The sequence below is a fragment of the Neofelis nebulosa genome, chromosome 10 (genome assembly GCF_028018385.1).
Source record: "Neofelis nebulosa isolate mNeoNeb1 chromosome 10, mNeoNeb1.pri, whole genome shotgun sequence".
In the NCBI taxonomy this organism is placed as follows: Eukaryota; Metazoa; Chordata; class Mammalia; order Carnivora; family Felidae; genus Neofelis; species Neofelis nebulosa.
The window spans coordinates 49,488,659-49,508,218 of record NC_080791.1 but is presented as its reverse complement, the minus strand read 5'-3'; the positions used below and the strand labels follow the sequence as shown (position 1 = coordinate 49,508,218).

The window sequence follows — 19,560 nt, the reverse complement described above, 5'->3', positions numbered from 1 at the left end:
TTTGAGAAAGTTCAACTTCTCTAGCAGGGCATACAGAGCCATCCATAACCTAGGCCCTGCCCCTCTTTCTAGCTATTTCCTGTGACCTTTGAGTTACCACTGCCACTGTGATCACACAGCCATGCCAGGCTCCCAGAGGGCAGACCCCAAGGCAGGTTCATCCCTCCACACCTTTGCTCACCTTTCCTCTACAGCCATTCTCTCCTTGTTGGCTGATGAGCAACTATAGATTTCTGAAACCTTCCTTCCTCCTCCATGTGGATTAGCCACTCCTTCCTCTGTGCCTCCACTATGTTCTATTCAGACTCTCTTCATAGATACTTTATTATCCTCATTGATTTATGAATCCTGTTTCCCCCACTAGACTTTAAAGACAGAGGCCCCTATGAATTCTTAACCGTATCCCCATTTCCTGGCACTCAGTTGACCCTAAATACTTATTAAATAAATGCAAAAGAAATATTGATCAGAACACACAAAAGTCGGGAAAGCTTTTCAGAGAACCTAAACACCAGGATTTGGAAGTCAAATCCCAAAACACTGACTCGAAGGAAAGTTAATTGGAAAAGATCATATAACCAAAGAGAAGAAGAAAATTATGATCTCCCAAGAGAAACCCAAACCTTGTTGTAATGCAGTTGTCTCTGTGTATATTAGGGGATGGGGACAGAAGTGACATTGATAATGGTTCTAAACTAGCTGATGTCAACTGTTCATTGAACAGTACTTTTTAAACCTTTTCTTCAGAAAAAAAAAAAATGGAGTTATAGCTGATTAGGAAGTACCTTTCACCTTGTCCAGAGTGTAAACTGTCTCAATATAAAAATACTACGGGGATCCAGACTGTAAGAAAGAGAATGAATCTTTGTTGAAAATCTATAATAAGCCAGATGCTTAAAAAATAATATATTTTAGGGGCATCTGGGTGGCTCAGTCAGTTTAGCATCTGACTTCAACTCAGGTCATGATCTCATGGTTCCTGCTGACAGTGCAGAGCCTGCTTGGGATTCTTTCTCTCTCTCTCTGTCCCTCCCCCACTCACACTTTCTCTCTCTCTCTCTCTCTCTCTCTCTCTCTCTCTCTCAGAATAAATAAATAAACTTAAAAAAATATATATTTTCTATTCATTAAATATAATATGCTGGGCACAGAACTATTTACTTCACATGCATTATCAAGTTTGATAGTGTAAGTCCTTAACAACTGTGAGACATAAGTATTAGGCTCTCCATTCTACAGATGAGGAAAACATGCTCACCCATCCCATTCATTGGTAGTGGGGATCTACCATGTGCAAGTACCGATCCAGGACTACAGGATACAGCAATAAACAGACAGAGCTGCCCCACTTCATAGAATATGCATTCCAGTTGGGCAGCAGAGCAATGATTGAATAGAGAAATGAGCATATATATTAATGAACAAGAAAAATATCAGATATCAACAAGTACAGGTAGAGAATTAAAATAAGAAGGGACAGAGTGACTAGACAGTAATTTATTATTTTTTAATTTTTTAATGTTTATTTTTGAGAGAGAGAGAGAGAGAGAGAGAGAGAGAGAGAGAGAGAGAGAAAGAAAACAAGCAGGGGATGGACAAAGAGAGAGGGAGACACAGAATCTGAAGCAGGCTCCAGGCTCTGAACTGTCAGCACAGAGCCCGACGTCGTGTTTGAACCCATGAACTGTGAGATCATGACCTGAGCCAAAGTCGGACACTTAATGGACTGAACCACCCAGGCGCCCCTAGACGGCAATTTTAGAGTGGGATGTCAGAGAAATCCTCTCTGATGTGGCTATATTTACAATGAGATTTGCGCAAGAAAGAACCAAACACATGCAGATTGGAAGAAGAGCATTTCAGGCTGAAGAAGAGCTAGGGCAAAGGCCCTAAAATGAGAATGGACTTGGCAAGTTCAAGGAACCAAACCAGCACAGTAAGGCTGAGTCCACGAGGAGAGGGCTGAGTGAGTGACATGGGGCAGGTCCAGAGACCTTGGTCCACCAAGGCATGGAGTGTGGATTTCATTCTGAGTGCAATGGGAGGCCAGCTACAAGGGGGCGGGTAGGGAGTGTGGCACAAACTAATGAACAGTTTTAAAGATTTCTCTGATCTCTGTAATGGAGGGTATAATGAGTGGTGTGGATACAAGCAGAAGCAAGGAGTCTAGTTAGGGGGTCACTGCACATGGTCTAGGTGGAGGATGATATGACTTGGACTAAGGTGCTGATGGTGGAGATGTGGGAAGCAGATACATTTGGGAATGTTTCTGAAGCCAGAGAAGATAAGACTTGCTGAAGGAATGGATGATGATGGGGAAGAAAAAAAGAAATCAAAAGCAATGCCTAGATATTTTGGCTTCAGCACTGAGGGGGGACAGTAGCACCACTTACTGGGGTCGGGAAGATTGAAGGAAGAACAAGTTTCAGGTGGAGACAAAGTCAAGAGTTCACTTTCGGCCATGTTAAATGTGCAATGCCTCTTAGGCATCTATTTGGACGTGAGTCTGGAGCTCTAGAGGAAGTTTGAGGATAAAGATACAAATTTGAAGGTCATAGGCAAATGGATGTTATTGAAAGTCATTGGATTAGAAGAGGATATCTATTCTCTATCTCGGAGAAGGGAAGGAGACCATTGCAGAACATGGAGCGTGTTACCACTTAGAGGTGGAGGACATAAGGAGGAGAGCCTAGGGAGGTAGGAAGAGACCCAGGAAAGTAGAGTCCAAGAAAACAGTGAAATCAGTCTTATCGAATGCTGCTGGGAAAATGAATAAGATTAAAAGAAAGCAGTGGCCTTCAACTTGGTCACATGAAGGTCATTCATTGAATGACATTGGCAATAGTCCTGGTGGGACAATGGAAAAAGATTAGAGGGAGGGAAAGGTATCAAAGCCCAAACTGTGGACAACCTGAAAGTTTTACTGAGAAAAGGAACAAAGAAACTTGAAGACAGTTAGAGGGGGATATAATGTCAACAGAGGTGTAAATTACATAATGAATTTATTTGGCAATAGTTAAGGGACAAAATTAGAAAACATTTTGGGATTTTGGATGGGGGGGTTGTTTATTTTCAGATAAGAAATACTGGAGCATGGTTATTTGCTACTGAGAATTACCTAGTGATGAGGGTAAATCTGATGAGGGCAGAGAGAAGGGGCATAATTACAAGATCAAAGATCTATAAGACTTATTCTTAACAAAATTCATAATGTGCCCAAGGTAGAAGAATTGGTAGTCTGGGAAGCTGGGATACTAACCCAGATCTATTCTGACTCATAAATGCATCCTTTTTTTCATACCATTCACTGTAATAAATACAGTAGCATTTACAAAAGATCCCAATTCCAGGCTCTGAAGATAATCAGTATCTAGTTAGAAGGACTCTTACGAGAACTTGGGAGAGCCAACACAAACAAACACCCCCTTCTATATAAGCAAGCTCAGTTCAACACACAGACTGTCAAATGTCATTTCCACTTACACATCTGGTTGTCGTTCTACTATCTATAGGAACTTCAGTTGTTTCCCTTATATATTTGGAGTGCTTCTGAGGAGAGGATGGGGATACTGAGACAAATTACAGTGCAGTGTAAGGGAACACTGTTGAATAAACTCTCTAGTGATGGTAAAAAAACAATAAAAATATGTTTTCAATGCCAGTTGTGTGTTTTGCAAAAGTAAAGATGGGAACTGAGGTATGTGATCATTTGTTTCTCTCTTCTTTACACAGCCATCTCAGGAAGCAAGTGACCGTGATTATATCAGGAAGTGGCCTCTCCTCAACTGTTTCCCAGGCCCACTCCTGCCCTCCCACATGGCACACAGCCTCACTTTTCTCTCACCTGGCTTCCTGTTATCTGTTCTAGTTTATCTCTCAGGGCAATATAAATGCCATCTCCCCCATGAATTCCTCCCTAATCTCTCCTTCTCTGAACTTTTATAGCACTAAGGACCAGTACCACATAAATTTGGGCTCTTCATAATATGAAGTCTTAAAACTATTCTCTGATTCAAATATCAGAGTGAGAGTAAATACTTTTCAGTCTGTTGGCCATTGTTACTTTGAGAGGTAGCTCAGTAGTGTAAACATTCAGATGGATCTGAGTTGAAATTGTGGCTCTGTTCCAACTCTAACAAGCTAAGTGATCTTGGGTGAGTCACTTTCTGAACCTTGGCTCCCCTACCTAGGATGAGAATAATACTACCACTGCCCACCACCTGGGTGTGTGTCTAAAATATGCTGGGAGGCACCTGGGTGTCTCAGTCGGTTAAGTGTCTGGCTCAGGTCATGATTTCATGGTTTCATGAGTTCAAGTTCCAAGTCAGGCTCTGCACTGTTAGTGTAGAGCCTGCTTGGGATTCTCTCTCTCCCTCCCTCTTTGCCACTCCCCCACTCATACTGTCTCTGTCTCACTCAAAATACATAGACTTTAAAAAATTTAATAACCTTAAATAAAAATAAAATAAAACATGCTGGGCAGTTTGCTCTTTGGCTGAAAACTACAAACCCATGGTTTTCAAAATCAAGTCTGAAATGCTTCAACCTGTTCACAACATCCTGTCAGCTTCTCCTCATTCCTAGCCTACCTCACATTTCCTACGCTGGTGACAACGAATTCATCCCGATATCTCTCACCCCATGCTTTGCCTTTGGTCCCTTCAGTCCCTGCACCTTCATGCCACCTTGCTCAGGTGTCACTCTCCCCCTGCAAACTGGGCTTGTCACCTCCCACCCCTTCCCCCACACAGGTTAGGTTCTCCTGTTTGGTTCTCCCATATTACTCCAATCATAGCTTCATTCCTGCACTTACCCCCATTGCTTATATATTTACAGGACTATTTACTCCATGAAACCAGGGTTCCCTGAAGGAAAGGACTGAACTTTATTCATTTTGTATCCCCAGGAGCACAGCACTTGCTGCATAAAGGTACTTATTTCTACTCCACCATTCTGATGCCTGTCTCTTCATCTATGAAATAGGAATAATATCACCTACTTGAAGGGATGGAATTAAGTTTAAATATTCATTTTACCACAGGGTGTCTGGCATACAGCCAGCCATCGGTACATTTGATTTATATTCTCAGCATCTCCTGATTTGGCCTTCTTATTCTGTCCTTTAGGAACAGGCTCTTCAACTGACCTTGTGTCCTTCCTGTGAGCCCTCTCCCCCATCCATATGAGGGTCCCAAGCTCCAGATCTGTCTGGAGTTCGCACCCCTGCCAGTGCCCTCTGAACTCCGAGGATGACTTAGCTAAGGCACCAGTGCAGTACTGCATACATTTCTCGAGCACCTGTGTGCAAGGCAATGTCTCAGATGCAGCAGAAGTGACACAACATGTACAGGGCGCCTGGGTGGCTCAGTCAGTTAAGCGTCCGACTCTTGATTTCGGCTCAGGTCATGATCTCACAGTTCATGAGTTCGAGCCCTGCATCGGGGTCCCCAAGTTGGGCTCCCGGTGTCGGGCTCCATGCTGCTTTGGGATTCTCTCTCTGCCTCCCTTGTGTCTATCTCTCCTTCTTTCTCTCTCTCTCTCTCTCTCTCTCTCTCTCAAAATAAATAAATAAACATTAAGAAAAAAACAAGTGATACAACATATACAAGGAATTTATGATCTACTAGGGGGTAAGGGAAGAGGTAGGGAGACAATAAGACACATGAAGCAGTACAATTCAAAGAAGAAAAAAGTTATGTATCTCTGGGGGAATTCAGGAAAGCCTTAGGGGAAGTGGCATTTCAACTGGAGCTCAACGAGCTTAAGGGGCTGTTTCCAGAGTTGTGTGTTTCCCACAAAACATAACACTGAAATGCTCCTCCTCTGATGAAAAGTAAGGTATATTTAGGAAATGCTGCCTACTGAGTGCCCCTCTGTGACATTCACAATGCATAGTAGCAAGGCTCTGACAAGTCCTGAAGTACGGAACCCTATTTAAGTGTGTTTAATCCAGCATCCCAAATTTGTTTGACCTATAGTTCTCCATTTCTTTCCTCCCAGAGGCTATATATAGCATTTTGAGTAACATACTTGAAAAAACTACAGGTTAAATGTTACGCTTTTAAAGTTACGTATTTGCATTTTAACAGGACCTTTGCTAGATCATATTTTAACGTCAGATTTTTAAAAACAATGTAATCAGCAATTTAAAAAATTCTTCGCATTTCATCCAAAAGGAAAAAAGCAATGAAAGACCTTGCAGAACTAAGTTGCTGTCAAGACAGAACAAATGGACTCCTCTAGCGTAAAGTGATGTGCAGACCACAAGCCTTTCTATCGAGGGAGGGAAGGAAGGCATTTCTGCTGGAGTCCATTCCTTCTTTGGTAGGATGTTTACACTCCTATGGGGGGAGGACTCTGGGGCGGGAGTGGGCTCCTCCTTCCCCTCCCCTTCCCCTCCCTCTCCCCGCTCGACCTGCTGACTGGGTAAAAAACACCAGACTTGAAAGCAAAGGGAACAACATTGCATAACAACAAGCCGACTGGGCCTGTTTCCCTCCTTAATATTTAGCAAACAGCAGTGCCCGCAAAGGGGCAGTTGGAAAGGGGCATTGTATGCTTCTCTGTCCTTACCCTGGAGGCGACGTGCTCAATTATCCAGTCTGTGAGTTAACAAATGTTTACTGGGAGTCAGGCACGGTGCTCATGATACAGAGAGAAACAACACGTAGCCCTACTCCCAAGTCCTGCCCACAGGCCAACAGGGAAGGCAGGCAGGTAACCACACTGCAATGCAGCAAAGTGCAAGCAAACAATTCTATAATAAGAGGTGAGTGCAAAATGCCAGTGAGGCACAAAGGCAGGCAGGCGCTCCTTCCCTCTGCCTGGGCTTAGGGTCAGAAGAGAGGTGTGTTATAAGAAGATTTCTCTCAGTTCTTAGAAGATTGGAAAGGACCTTTCCTGGCAAATCAATCTATCTATCTATCTATCTATCTATCTATCTATCTATCTATCTACCTATCTATCTACTTACCTACCTATCTACCTACCTATCTGTCCAGGGTCGAGGTTTGAGTAGAATCAGAAAGGATAGGGGTGTCTGGATGGCTTTTGTCAGTTAAGTGTCTGACTTTGGCTCAGATCATGATATCATCATTAGTGAGTTCGAGCCCCACGTTGGGCTCTGTGCTGACAGCTCAGAGCCTGGAGCCTGCTTCGGATTCTGTGTCTCCCTCTCTCTCTGCCCCTCCCCTGCTTGTACCCGGTCTCTCTCTCTCTCTCTCTCTCTCTCTCTCTCTCTCTCTCTCAAAATAAGTAAACATTAAACAAATTTTTTTTTAATTAAAAAAAATCAGGTGGTAGGATGAAAGCAAAATGGAAAAGAAAAAAGTGGGGGAGCAGCTGATCTTCCTAAGAAGGTGTACGCTGAACAGCTGCATCTAATTTCACTTACTCCTGAAACCCGACAAAAATTCAGCAGAGACTTTTTTTTTTCCTAATAACAAAACTGTTCAAGTACAGGGAAAGAGGAGAGAAGATAATGGTGTCAAATTTTGGAATCTTTGGAAACAGATGAGCAAGTAACTGACAGCAGACTCAAGAAATCTGAATCTAAACCAGATGCAGGAAAAGCTGAGTGTGCGGCTGACTGAAACCACAGAGTCCTCGCCAGGCCCGGGACTGGCAGTAACGCTCACTCCTGGAGCAGGGGGACAGGATGTAAAAATAAAGAAAACAGTGAAAGCTGCTTGAAAAGAAGTTAAATCCCTAGATCCTTCTCCTCACTGACAGAATTCTGGAGGCTTAGACACTAGACAGCATAAAACAGAAATATCTAGTATTTGTTTTAAAATAATCTAGGGGAAAGGGTTGACGGGGACACGGATGAAACAAAAATGTCTGTGAAGCGATCATTGGTGAACCGGGATGATAGGAACATGAGGATTCATTGCACTATCCTCTCTACTTTGTAGTCTTTGGAATTTTCCATAATAAAAAGTAAGAGTGGCTCTGGTCCAGGAATACCCAGCGTGGTTAAAAGGGAACATAAAAAAGACAAGGGCACTATGTCTGGTGAAGGTGAAATACAATAGATTTTCCTAGTTCCTCTCCTCTAGAGATTTCTCTCTTCCCTCTTCAGCCAAAGAAATGAGGAAGACTCTCCTCCCTGGTAAATGCAACCAAGGAAAAACCTCAGATTGCAGCCTTAGGGGCTCTGAACAAACAGCCCACCCAGATCACACTATAGTGAAGCCCACAATTAATGATCTCCATCCCATACTCAGTCTGACAGCTTTTTTGTTTTGTGACAGCTTTATATAACTCACATACTCCATTTGCCCTTTTAAATGTAGCGTACAATTCAAATGATTTTTAGCATATTCACAGAGTTGTACAACCATCACCACTGGGATGGTTTATTAAGATATAATATTAAGTTTTATTAAAATATAACTTACTCGATTCACTCTTTTAAAGTGTACAATTCAGTGGTGTTTAGTATAGTCACAGAGTTGTACAACCACCACCATGATCAATTTTAGAACATTTTATTACCCCCAAAGAAAGCCTTAAACCGATTAGCAGTCACTCCATCCATATCCCCCACCCGCCTCTAGCCGCAGGCAACTACTAATCTATTTTCTGTCTTTATAGATTTGCCCATTTTGGACATTTCATATAAATGAAATCATACACTATGTGGTCTTTTGTGAGTGGTTTCCTTCACTTACCATGTCAAGGTCTCGACAGATCTTTTTTTTTTTTTATCACTCCCTCTCCTTGCCCCCAACCTTAATGAGACCACACAGCCAAGGATCACATTCAGAGTGGTATCTTGGAAAAGTCTCTGATGAAGATACAGACCACAGAAAATACACAAAAGCAACTGGAAGGAAATACATACTCTGTGAGGCAGGGAACAAGGTGGGAGGGACCTACCATTAATATTCTCACAAAAATGATATAAAATTGCAGCCATGAAATGAAAATAGGATGCTATATAAAGGAAGCACCAAGAGGACAAAAAAGAGCTCTTGGAAATTGACAACTTAATAGCAGAAATAAAAAAAAAATTCGATAAAAGGATTGAAAGATTAAGTTCACAAAATCTTCTGGAGAGGAGAATCACAAGGCAAAGGTATGGAAAATAGGAGAAGCTAAGAATATTCTAGAGGTTCAGTACAGGAGGTCCAATATCTGACTAAGAGAAATTCCCAAGAAAGAACAGAAAAAAAAAAAGAAGAAGAAAAATTATAACAACATAATTCAATAAAACTTTGAAGAACTAAGGGGTGCAGGTTGCCAAATTCAAAGGGCCCAGCACACAAAACACAGTGTGAAATTTCAGAAAACTACAGACAGAAGATTGTAAAAGCCATCAGTAAGAAGAAAAGCAAACAAACAGGCTATATACAAAGAATAAGAAATTCAAATGCTTCCAACTTCTCAGCAGCATCAATAAAAACAAGTCAATGAAGCAATACTCTCCAAATTCTGAAGAAAAATGATTTCCAACCAAACTATCAACTGTGAGAATAGAACAAAAGTATTTTCAGGTATACAAGATCTCAGAAATTCACATTCCATTTACCTAAGAAGTTCCTGAAGGATGTCCTTCACCAAGGACTGAGTAGAGGCAGTCAGCACAGAACCCCAAAATGACTACCACATGAAGAAGCCAACCAGAATAGAAGTAAAACTCAAGGGACAGACATTGAAGATGGCCATCATCAAATTTCCCACTGCCATTAAGCCCTCTTTGGAATTGCTGATCTAAATATTTTTAATATTTGAGTATAAAATTTTCAAACATGCCGAAAAGTAAGCCCATGATACTCATCACTGACTTCATATATGAACACTTTGGCCTTTTTCTATTTTTTTTTTTTGTTTAAATGTTTTAAAACAAATTCCACATCATATCATTTCATCTCTATATACTTCAGAACTCACCTCTACATTACCCATTCTCTAACATCACAGTACTATTATCATACTTAGAAAAATTAACAGTGACCCCCTGGTATCAGTCCATAATAAAATTTCCCCAACATTTCAACAATGCTTTTTTACAATTAGACTGTTATGGGCTGAATCATGTCACCCCTGACCCCCAAATTTATATGTTGAAGCCCTAAGTGTCAGTACCTCAGAATGTGACTGTAATTGGGCCTTTAAAGAGGTAACTTTGTTAAAATGAGGCCTTTAGGGTGGTCCCTCAACCAATATGACTGATGTTCTTATAATAATAAAAAAAAAAAAACAGATTAGGACATATAGAGAGACACTGGGGCCATGTGTGTGCAGAGGGATAACTATGTGAAGAGGGAGGAAGAGGGTAACATCTCTAAGCCAAAGAGAGAGGCCTCAGGGAAAATCAGCCTGCCAGCACCTTAATCATTGCCTCCAGCAATGTGAAAAAAAATTAATTTCTGTTGTTTAAGCTACGCAGTATGTGGTATTTTGTTATGGCAGCTGTAGCAAACTAATACATAGACTATCTGAATCAAAAAAAAGATTCATTTATTACATTGATTATAATTTTTAAGTCACATTATTATTTTTTCATGCCATTGACTTGTTGCAAATGTCGAATCAGTTGTCCAACACTCTGCATTTATCTATTTGCTTCCTTAGAGTATAACTTAATTTTTTCCATCTTTCTGATAAATCAAAGTTAGCTTTAGAGGGTTGATTAGATTTAGGGGTCAATTTTTAGGTAAGAAAATTCCATAGATGGTACTGCATATTCTCTTTTTAATCAGGCAAAGAACGATGGGTAAAAGAGTTGGTCCCAACTCTTTTCTGATTCCATTTGCCTTGACCTTGTGCTAGTGAAGTGCCTGCTCATCTCCCCTATGCTGTCCATGTGGGTTAGCTGATGGCATTCACTTCATCCCACAGACAAGTTTTGCTCTGACCTAATCCCTAGAGCTGGAGGTAGGTCACAGAGAAATAAGAGATAGAAAAGATAGAATAGTCCACTCTGTGACCATATCCTACTAGATGTCCAGTGCCTGACCCACAGTATAGCCTCATCAGATGTCCAGATAATGGTGGGCTTTAAATTTCCTAGGATCCACTTATAATCTTGCCCACCAACTTCCCCATCAGGACCTTTTGTAACCCCTAGGAAAGCCAAAGTCAAACTATGAACCCAAATCAGCTCATTTTTAGACCTAATAGTGGCACTATTGCCCCTTTTCTTACAAAGCTTGCTAGATTTGTACTTGCTCCTTGTTTTAAAAAACTAACCAATATACAGTTTAGTAATACAAACATGTGTGGTTAAACCATTTTAAAAGTAAGGGAATGATCAACACAAAAGTCAAGATAACCACTGCCTGTGGTGAAGAGAAAAGGGGACATGATTTGGGGGCAGAAGGTATACAAGCAGCCACTAAGGTCAATAACATTCAATTTTATAAGCTGAATGATGGATGTACGATTTTCATTTTATTGTTCTTATTTGAGCTGTAAATCCATATTTGGAACACTTTTTGGTATATAGGATATGTTCCATATTAATTTTTTGTGAGCAGTCCACTGTGGCTAGAACACAGAGGTTTGAGAGTAAATGGAGAAAAGACTGGAAATGGGGTTTTACTGTGAAGGCAAATGGCAGCCTCAGTGCTGCTCTCTTGGGAGTCAGGGGACATTTATACCCAAGATCAATTAAATGGCCTTCTCATGATCTATCCATCAAGAATGACAGGAAAACCCCTTTTTTTTCTTCCTACTAAGTTACCAAGCAATGAAGTATCTGACGTTGTGAGCATCTCACTGGGAAACATAATAATATGGTTTTGATGTATTTTTCCAATGAAAGAAGATACAGCTTGCCCTAGGGAACACATTCGCCTCAACTTCTTAAATGACACAAAGCTGGGAGGGATGTAGAACAAATGTTTTAGATGACAGAATTGGGATATATCTTGGTGAGCTGGAGTGACAGGTCAAACCTAGCGCACTTTAGAAAAACATCTACCACTTACTAAGAACATATGATATGCCACAAGCTTTATATAATTTATCCCCCGGAAGCAAGTTGCCTGAGATCACAGAACAAGTCAATAGCAGAGTCATCATTTGAACCTAGACTTTCAGATTCAAATTCTAATCTCAAGTGAGATTTCTTTAACTACTAGAAATTAACTCTTAAAGAAATGAGTCTTCTCTACTTCAGTCTGTCACCCTCAGAGAACTGCCACCCAACCCCCACCCCCTTGGGCATGTAAGGGTATAAGCACTTCAGAAAAATGATTAGATCAGACTGACTTCATTCATTGATGTAACATTTGGGGACCCTCTGACAGCTGCCAGGAAACCTCTATCTATCTGCCCTGAAAAGCAAGCCTGTCATCAAGGGTCATCTGTAAGAGGATTCTCTCTGCTACCCATTCTCAGCTGGGCTATGTCTGCTCCCCCATCTGTATTTAAGAGTTTCTAACACTCAAGCTCTGTAGTTGTAGACAGAGGGCTCCTATCACAAAGACTGCTGAGCAAGACCCCTTAGCCAGCCTGTTCTCCACCTTCAATTTTCTCTCATCCTCAGAGCCACTGTGACTTGATGGGTGTGGGTAGCCGAGAGAACAGCATAACCACCTCCAGCTCACAGTCATATCCAATGAGCAATCCCGAAAGACAGCCAGAGAATTTTAATGAAAACCAGAAAAGTCTTGGCCACTATGTCCAACTGCAGTTCAGGCCCAATAGCCCCTCCCCCTTCAGCTAAGAATCCCTGAACCAGTTTCACCCCCAAGAGCAGGGAGGAAAATCCATTCCGCATTCAGCAACATATTCCAAGGTAGCCACTTTCCAGGGTCATTTAGGTGAGAGGGAAGGCACATGCTGATTGCAGGAGGACCCAGGGACCCTGAGGAGCACAGGGTACAGCAGCAGCAGATCTGAGCCAAAAGATTATGAAACAGTCTATTTAAAAAAAAAAAAAAAAAAAAGCTTTTCCTTCTGCCAAAGCTGTCTGAACACAGCTGCATACAAGGCTAGTGAGGAATCTTAACAAGCTTAAAGGGACCGTATTTCAGATACTCAAGAACCAAAGGTGGAAGAAATGAATATTTTGAGCACTTACTACGTGTCAGGCACTCTGATCTCATTCGACCTTCACTATGAGGTGGGAATTATAAACTGCATGTGACAGATAAAAATACTGACTGAGAGGCTAGATAAGTTGTCCCAGGCACATAGCTGGCAAAGGGAGAACCAAGGCCCAAAGTTCAATATGGGTGAGGCTCATCTGGAACAAACTCAAAATTCCAACCTGTCCCATCTAATAAAGAGAAAGATCATTTATTGAACATCAGCTATGTGCCTGGAACTAAACTAAGATTTTGCATGTACTGTATCATCTGATCCTCACAATGACCAGATAAGATAGGGAGTCATTATTATCCCCATTTTATTTATTTTTTTAGTGTTTTATTTATTTTTGAGACAGAGAGAGACAGAGCATGAGCGGAGGAGGGGCAGAGAGAGAGGGAGACACAGAATCCGAAGCAGGCTCCAGGCTCTGAGCTGTCAGCTCAGAGCCCGACGCAGGGCTCAAACCCACAAACCGTGAGATTATGACCTGAGTCGAAGCTGGACACTTAACCAACTGAGCCACCCAGGTGCCCCAATCCCCATTTTAGACGAGAAGCTAATCCAGGATGTTAAGTAACTCAGCCAAGGTCATGATGTGAATCTAGGGATGTGAATCTAGGTCTAACTAATTCTAGAGCCTCATGTTAAAATACTCACTCTTACCAACCTACAGGAGAAACCAACCAAACACGTTGCATAAAGACTTCAAGCCCTCCTTCCCAGCAGGTTATCCATGTTACAGGGTTACCTTTCAATTCCTCTAGCACTCCTCGGTGGGGGCACAGAATCACTGCCTCTGGGAAGGCTGACAGTGATATCTGCACCTTCCCATGGACTGAGAGCTCTGTTGGCACTGCATGTGTGAAGAAGACGGCTCCCAGCATGATTCGGAGAGGCCTCTGAGTAGAGAAGCTGACAGCTCCTTTTTGCAGGCTCCGCGGCACAGGCCCACCCACCTCACAGCAACTCCTCCCCCCACCCCCCAACAGCTCACAGGCCTATTTGGTATTCTTAACAGTAGACCATGTGCCTCCTCTCAGAGCAACTGTGATTTCCCAAAGGAGACAACTGTCTAGACAGAGCATCCCAATCCATCTTGACAAGAGATGGGCCACACAATGTCAGGTTTGATCATTTAGGTTTCTGGGGTGGAATGTTCAGCACCCCAGTGAAGGCTCTGGGCCTGGCACTTCTGGGTTATCAGACTGAGTGTCATGCAGCACAACTGCGGATAACCAGAGTTAGCACTTCACAGCCAGGCAAGTGTAACCTGAGGGGAGTCACAGGCATCTTATGGGTCATGCACTCCCAGGCACACCACAGAAACAGTTCCGTAAATCAGGTTCAAACTTGATAGAACGCTTCCACACATCACAATTAAGCACCAGGCTTTGTGGGAGACTGAACACCTAATATGTGCCAGGTACCATGGCAGGTACATCCATGGCCAATATCTTAATTAATATTCACAACATTCTGTGAGGTAGATAGGATTGCTTTTTTTTTTTTTTTTTTTTTTTTGGATAGGATTGCTTTTATACAAATAAGGTAACTGAAACCCAGAAAGGTAACATGATTTGCCCCAAATCTCACAGGAAGTGGCAACTTCAGAATCAAATCCATTCTTTTTTTTTTTAATTTGTAAATGTTTATTATTTATTTTTTGAGAGAAAGAGAGAGCACAAGCAAGGGAGGGGCAGAGAGAGAGGGAGACACAGAATCAGAGGCAGTCTCCAGGCTCTGAGCTGTCAGCACAGAGCCTGATGTGGGGGTCGAACTCACAAACTGCAAGACAATGACCTGAGGCAAAGTCAGATGTTAAACCTACTGAGCCATCCAGGCACCCCAAATCCTTTCTTAATATGACTCCAACACCCTTACATCCAGTCAATCATGAGGCTACTTATTTATCCTGCAGATACTTATTGAGTACCTTCTAAGGGCAGCAACTATGCCACTTGTAGAAGCTGTGGCTGCTAACACGACATCCTATGTCCAGTCACTGAAGAACTTATGTTTTCAAGAGAAGCAGTACAGATCTGAAAGGCAGGTACAAACTAATGAGATTAGGGCCTCAGATGAGTGATCAGAGCAGGCCTCTCTGAGGAAGTGGTATCTGAGCTGAAACCTGAAAGATGAAAATGAGCCAGCCATTTGCAAAGCTCGGCAAAGGGCACAGGCAGAAGTACCAAGAAGTGCAAAGGCTGGCTGCAGGAAAAGGCTTGGCATGTCTAGAGAACATAAAGGCCACCAGGGATCAATGCTGAACGAACAACAGGGAAGAAAGAATGTTTCAGATGACGCAGGGCCTGTTGACCACAGAAAAGAGTCTGGATTTTGTTGTAAGGGCAATGAGAAGCCAAAGAAGAGTTTTGACTGGGGGGGGGGGGGGGAGCAGGTGGCACGATCTGATTTGTGCTTTAAAGAGATAATTCTGTTTGCTTTGTGCAAGGACGGGTCAAGAGTTAGAAACCAGGGGAGAGGGGCGCCTGGGTGGCTCAGTTGGTTAAGGAGCCAACTTCACTTCAGGTCATGATCTTGTCATTTGTGGGTTCGAGCCCCACATCAGGCTCCGTGCTGACAGCTTGGAGGCTGGAGCCTGCTTCAGATTCTCTGTCTCCCTCTCTCTTCTGTTCCTCCCCCACTCGCACTCTGTCTCTCTCTCTCTCTCTCTCTCTCTCTCTCTGAAAAATAAATAAAACATTAAAAAATTAAAAAAAAAAAAAGGAATGAGGGTAGAAATGATGGTGGCTTAGACCAGGGTGATGGTAGTAGAGATGGATTTTATATTTGGAGATAGGATTGAAAAGAGTAGCTGATGGACTATATGAAAATAGTGAAGGGAGCAAACTCCTAGGTACCTAGCTTGACCAACTGGGTGGATGGTGGTACCATATATAATGAGAAAGACTGAAGGAAAAGCAAAATGCTCATGAGATAGCCATGGTTTTTATTCTCTGTCACACCAAGAAGAAAAAAAGAGTATACCCAGTTGTGTTTGTTCTGGGGAAGCTGTAAATGAAAGGCTTGAAGCTGCTCAACCTGGTGAGGAGGTATTGGGAATGAAAACGGAGAGTAAACAGCAAGAATCTGAAAGGCTGCCTTAGGAAATAGGGGTTCTGCTTACTTCACGTGGCTATCCACTACCACGCTGGGACCCACGGGCAGAAGGCACACGTAGGGGAAGCTCAGTTGGATGCTGGATGGAGAAGGACAGTCTCATGGTGAGAGTTATGAAAGGGGAATGAGCTGCCTCAGAGTGATGATGACTTCCCTGTCAATGGAAGCGTTAAAGAATAAACCAATGACTTCTTGGCTGGATGGTTAGAGAGAAAATTCAATAATTGGGTGGGCAAATCCTTCTAAGCCCTAGAATTCCGTGGTTTTAAGATAAAATCATTATTAATCTGCCCTTCAGGACTGGAGCTTCCCCAACAAGGAAGAACTTCCTTAGTATGTCCTACCCTTTTAGAAGGCAAATGAGAAGAATATTAGTTGATTTCAGTCACTAAAAAGAGACTCCTAGTTTACTTCTAAGTATCCTACAAGATGCTGAAAGGCTTTCCGTGTAGTTCTGTAAAAGGCACAAGTTATGAATCAGATATCCCAGATATGCAATTTATTAGCTCTGTGACCTGTGGCAAGTTATTTAAGTCCTCTGAGTCTCAGTTTCTCTCTTTGAAAAGTTGGAAGACTAATGCCTAGTTCAGGATGTTCGCTGTGAGGACCAAAGTCCAGTACTGACCCATCACAGCAAGTAATAACGATAACCAACATTTATCGAGTCATTGCTATATCCTAGCATATGCTCTGTGCTCTCTGTGCATTGCTTTGCATCTAATCTTTACAACATTACAGAAGGCAGATATTATTATTATCCTTATTTTAAAGAGTAAAGAGTTCTAGAGATAAAATAACTTACCCAACAGTCAGATAAGTAGTAATTGCTCAAATTAGGAAGAAACAAGCAAACTTCAACAAAAATGAAAAGAAAAAGAAAGGATATGTATTTCTTTTTTTTTTTTTTTTTTTTTTTTTTAATGTTTATTTATTTTTGGGACAGAGAGAGACAGAGCATGAACGGGGGAGGGGCAGAGAGAGAGGGAGACACAGAATCGGAAACAGGCTCCAGGCTCCGAGCCATCAGCCCAGAGCCTGACGCGGGGCTCGAACTCACGGACCGTGAGATCGTGACCTGGCTGAAGTCGGACGCTTAACCGACTGCGCCACCCAGGCGCCCCAGGGATATGTATTTCAATAGATGTTTAGATATTTTAAAAATGTAATAATCTACTGTGGAATTTAATTCACTTACTAGACATTTAGTAAATACTTATTCAACATATAAATGAATAACTGAATGATTAAATGATCCCAGAAAACATATATTGAGTTATTAGCAGGCACAGCATTAAAAAACTAGGGTTACACAGAATTTACATTAATTTAATTGAGAGGTTGCTGTGAAAACCACAATCTTCAAATCACAGATAAATTCTAAGATATTAATCCATACTCCATGGAAAAAGGTCCTAAGAAATGCCATTCTCAGGCCAAAAGAAGCCAGAATTAGTTGTTCTTTCTTTGGGAAGTCCAACTGTAGCTGAAAATTAAGACCACACAAATAGAAGCCAATGGAGGAGATAGTCTCAAAGGTAAGATGAATAAAACTTCAATAGGAAGCAGAAATCTAACAGAACAAAGCTTTTAAAAAGGCTGACTTAACACCTAGGAATTTGCTTATGAACTTCACTAGAATTGTGGGGAAAGAAACCAAATCTCAAAGAGCATTTGGATGAAAGGACTAAAGAGGAAGAGGAGGTGGCAGGGGGAGCTGGGTGGCTCAGTCAGTTAAGCATCTGACTCTTGTTTTCAGCTCAGGTCATGATCTCATGGTTTGTGAGTTCAAGCCCCACATCTGGCTCTTCACCAACAGTGGGGAGCCTGCTTGGGATTCTCTCTCTCCCTTTCTTTCTGCCCCTCCCTCCACTCACTCTCTTTGTCTCTCTCTCAAAATAAATAAATAAACTTAAAAAAAAAAAAAGAGGAAGAGGAGTCAATCTTTTAAGAAGTTTGGTGATGAGGCACCTGGGTGGCTCAGTGGGCTCAGCATTCTACTCTTGGTTTCAGCTCAGGTCATGATCTCACGGTTTCATGAGTTCAAGTCCATGTCAGGCTCTGCACTAGCAGCATGGAGCTTGTTTGGGATTCTCTCTCTCTCTCTCTCCCCCCACCCTCCCTCCCCCACTCATACTGTCTCTGTTCTCTCAAATAAATAAGCTTTAAAGATTTAAAAAAAAAAAGTTTGGTGATAAAAAGGAGAGAGAGAGAATAGCAGCCTGGTGAGGAGAAGCAGAAGAACTACTGCTAAGTATAGAAGGTAAGGGGCAGGAACCAAAGGAAAGGAGAAGCTGAAAAGTGATGATACATGGAAGAGAGGCAAGGAAGAAAAAGAAGGACCAAACCCAGGGAAGTCCAGAGGGGTGGGATGGAATGCACAGGATGGCTACCCTTGGCAAAGGAGAGGTCACCTTCTGTTCTGAGATAGGAATGAAGAAGGAAAGACTACCACAAATGGACACTGTGAAAGTTACTCTGCCTTTTTTTTTCTTTAAGAGAGAGAGAAAGAAAGAGAGCGTGTGTAGGGGAGAGGGGCAGAGGAGAAGAGGGAGAGAGAGAGGGGATCTTAAGCAGGCTCCACACTGAGTGTGGCCTGTCACAGGGCTCGATCCTATGACCCTGGGATCATGACCTGAACTGAAATCAAGAGTCAGACACTCAACTGACTGAGCTAACCAGGTTCCCCATGTGAAAGTTACTCTGAATCAAGATGGATGGTTCCTGAGACTGATCAAGTTAGGGAACACCATTTTAAGCTTCAAATGATACTGATTTCCTTGGGCCACTCATAAATTACTTGGTATGGAAAAAGACAACCATTATTTGGATATAAGTTTCACACAGTTAAAAATCAGACTTACTGAGATGTGTTTATTATATCTTATGTCTGTTTTCTAATCTGGGTGCTGGGTCCACTGATGTGTTCAGTTTGAAAATCTCATTAAGCTATTACACTTATATGTGCACTTTTCTCTAGGTACATTATACAACAATAAAAAGTTTTCATAAACTAGTTATTAACTTAGAATCACCACTCCTGAAGCATCAGGCTCTGCACTGGGCATGGAGCCTGCTTAAGATTCACTCTTTCCCTCTGTCCCACTCCCCTGCTTGCACTCTTACTCTCTCACTCTCCCTCAAAAAAAAAAAAAAAAAAAAAAAATCACCATTCCTATACTCTGTCAGTTTTTTTTTTTAATTTTTTTTTTTTTAACATTTATTTTATTTTTGAGACAGAGAGAGACAGAGCATGAATGGGGGAGGGTCAGAGAGAGGGAGACACAGAATCTGAAACAGGCTCCAGGCTCTGGGCTGTCAGCACAGAGCCCGACGCGGGGCTCGAACTCACGGACCGCGAGATCATGACCTGAGCCGATGTCGGCCGCTTAACCGACT

At 42.1% G+C, this 19,560-nt stretch overlaps 1 protein-coding gene across 2 annotated transcripts in view; it reads right to left on the bottom strand.

The window, feature by feature from the left end:
- RAB30 (RAB30, member RAS oncogene family) overlaps positions 1–19,560 on the bottom strand; it is an 84,579-nt gene that overhangs the window by 38,378 nt on the left and 26,641 nt on the right. Inside the window, exon 1 of one of the 2 annotated variants that reach the window (XM_058687630.1) lies at positions 13,793–13,974. The exons of the other annotated variant lie outside the window; for it this stretch is intronic. The gene's annotated coding sequence lies outside the window, so the exon portion shown is untranslated. Of the gene's footprint in view, positions 1–13,792; positions 13,975–19,560 lie in introns of those variants that run through there. 2 annotated transcript variants of the gene reach the window in all.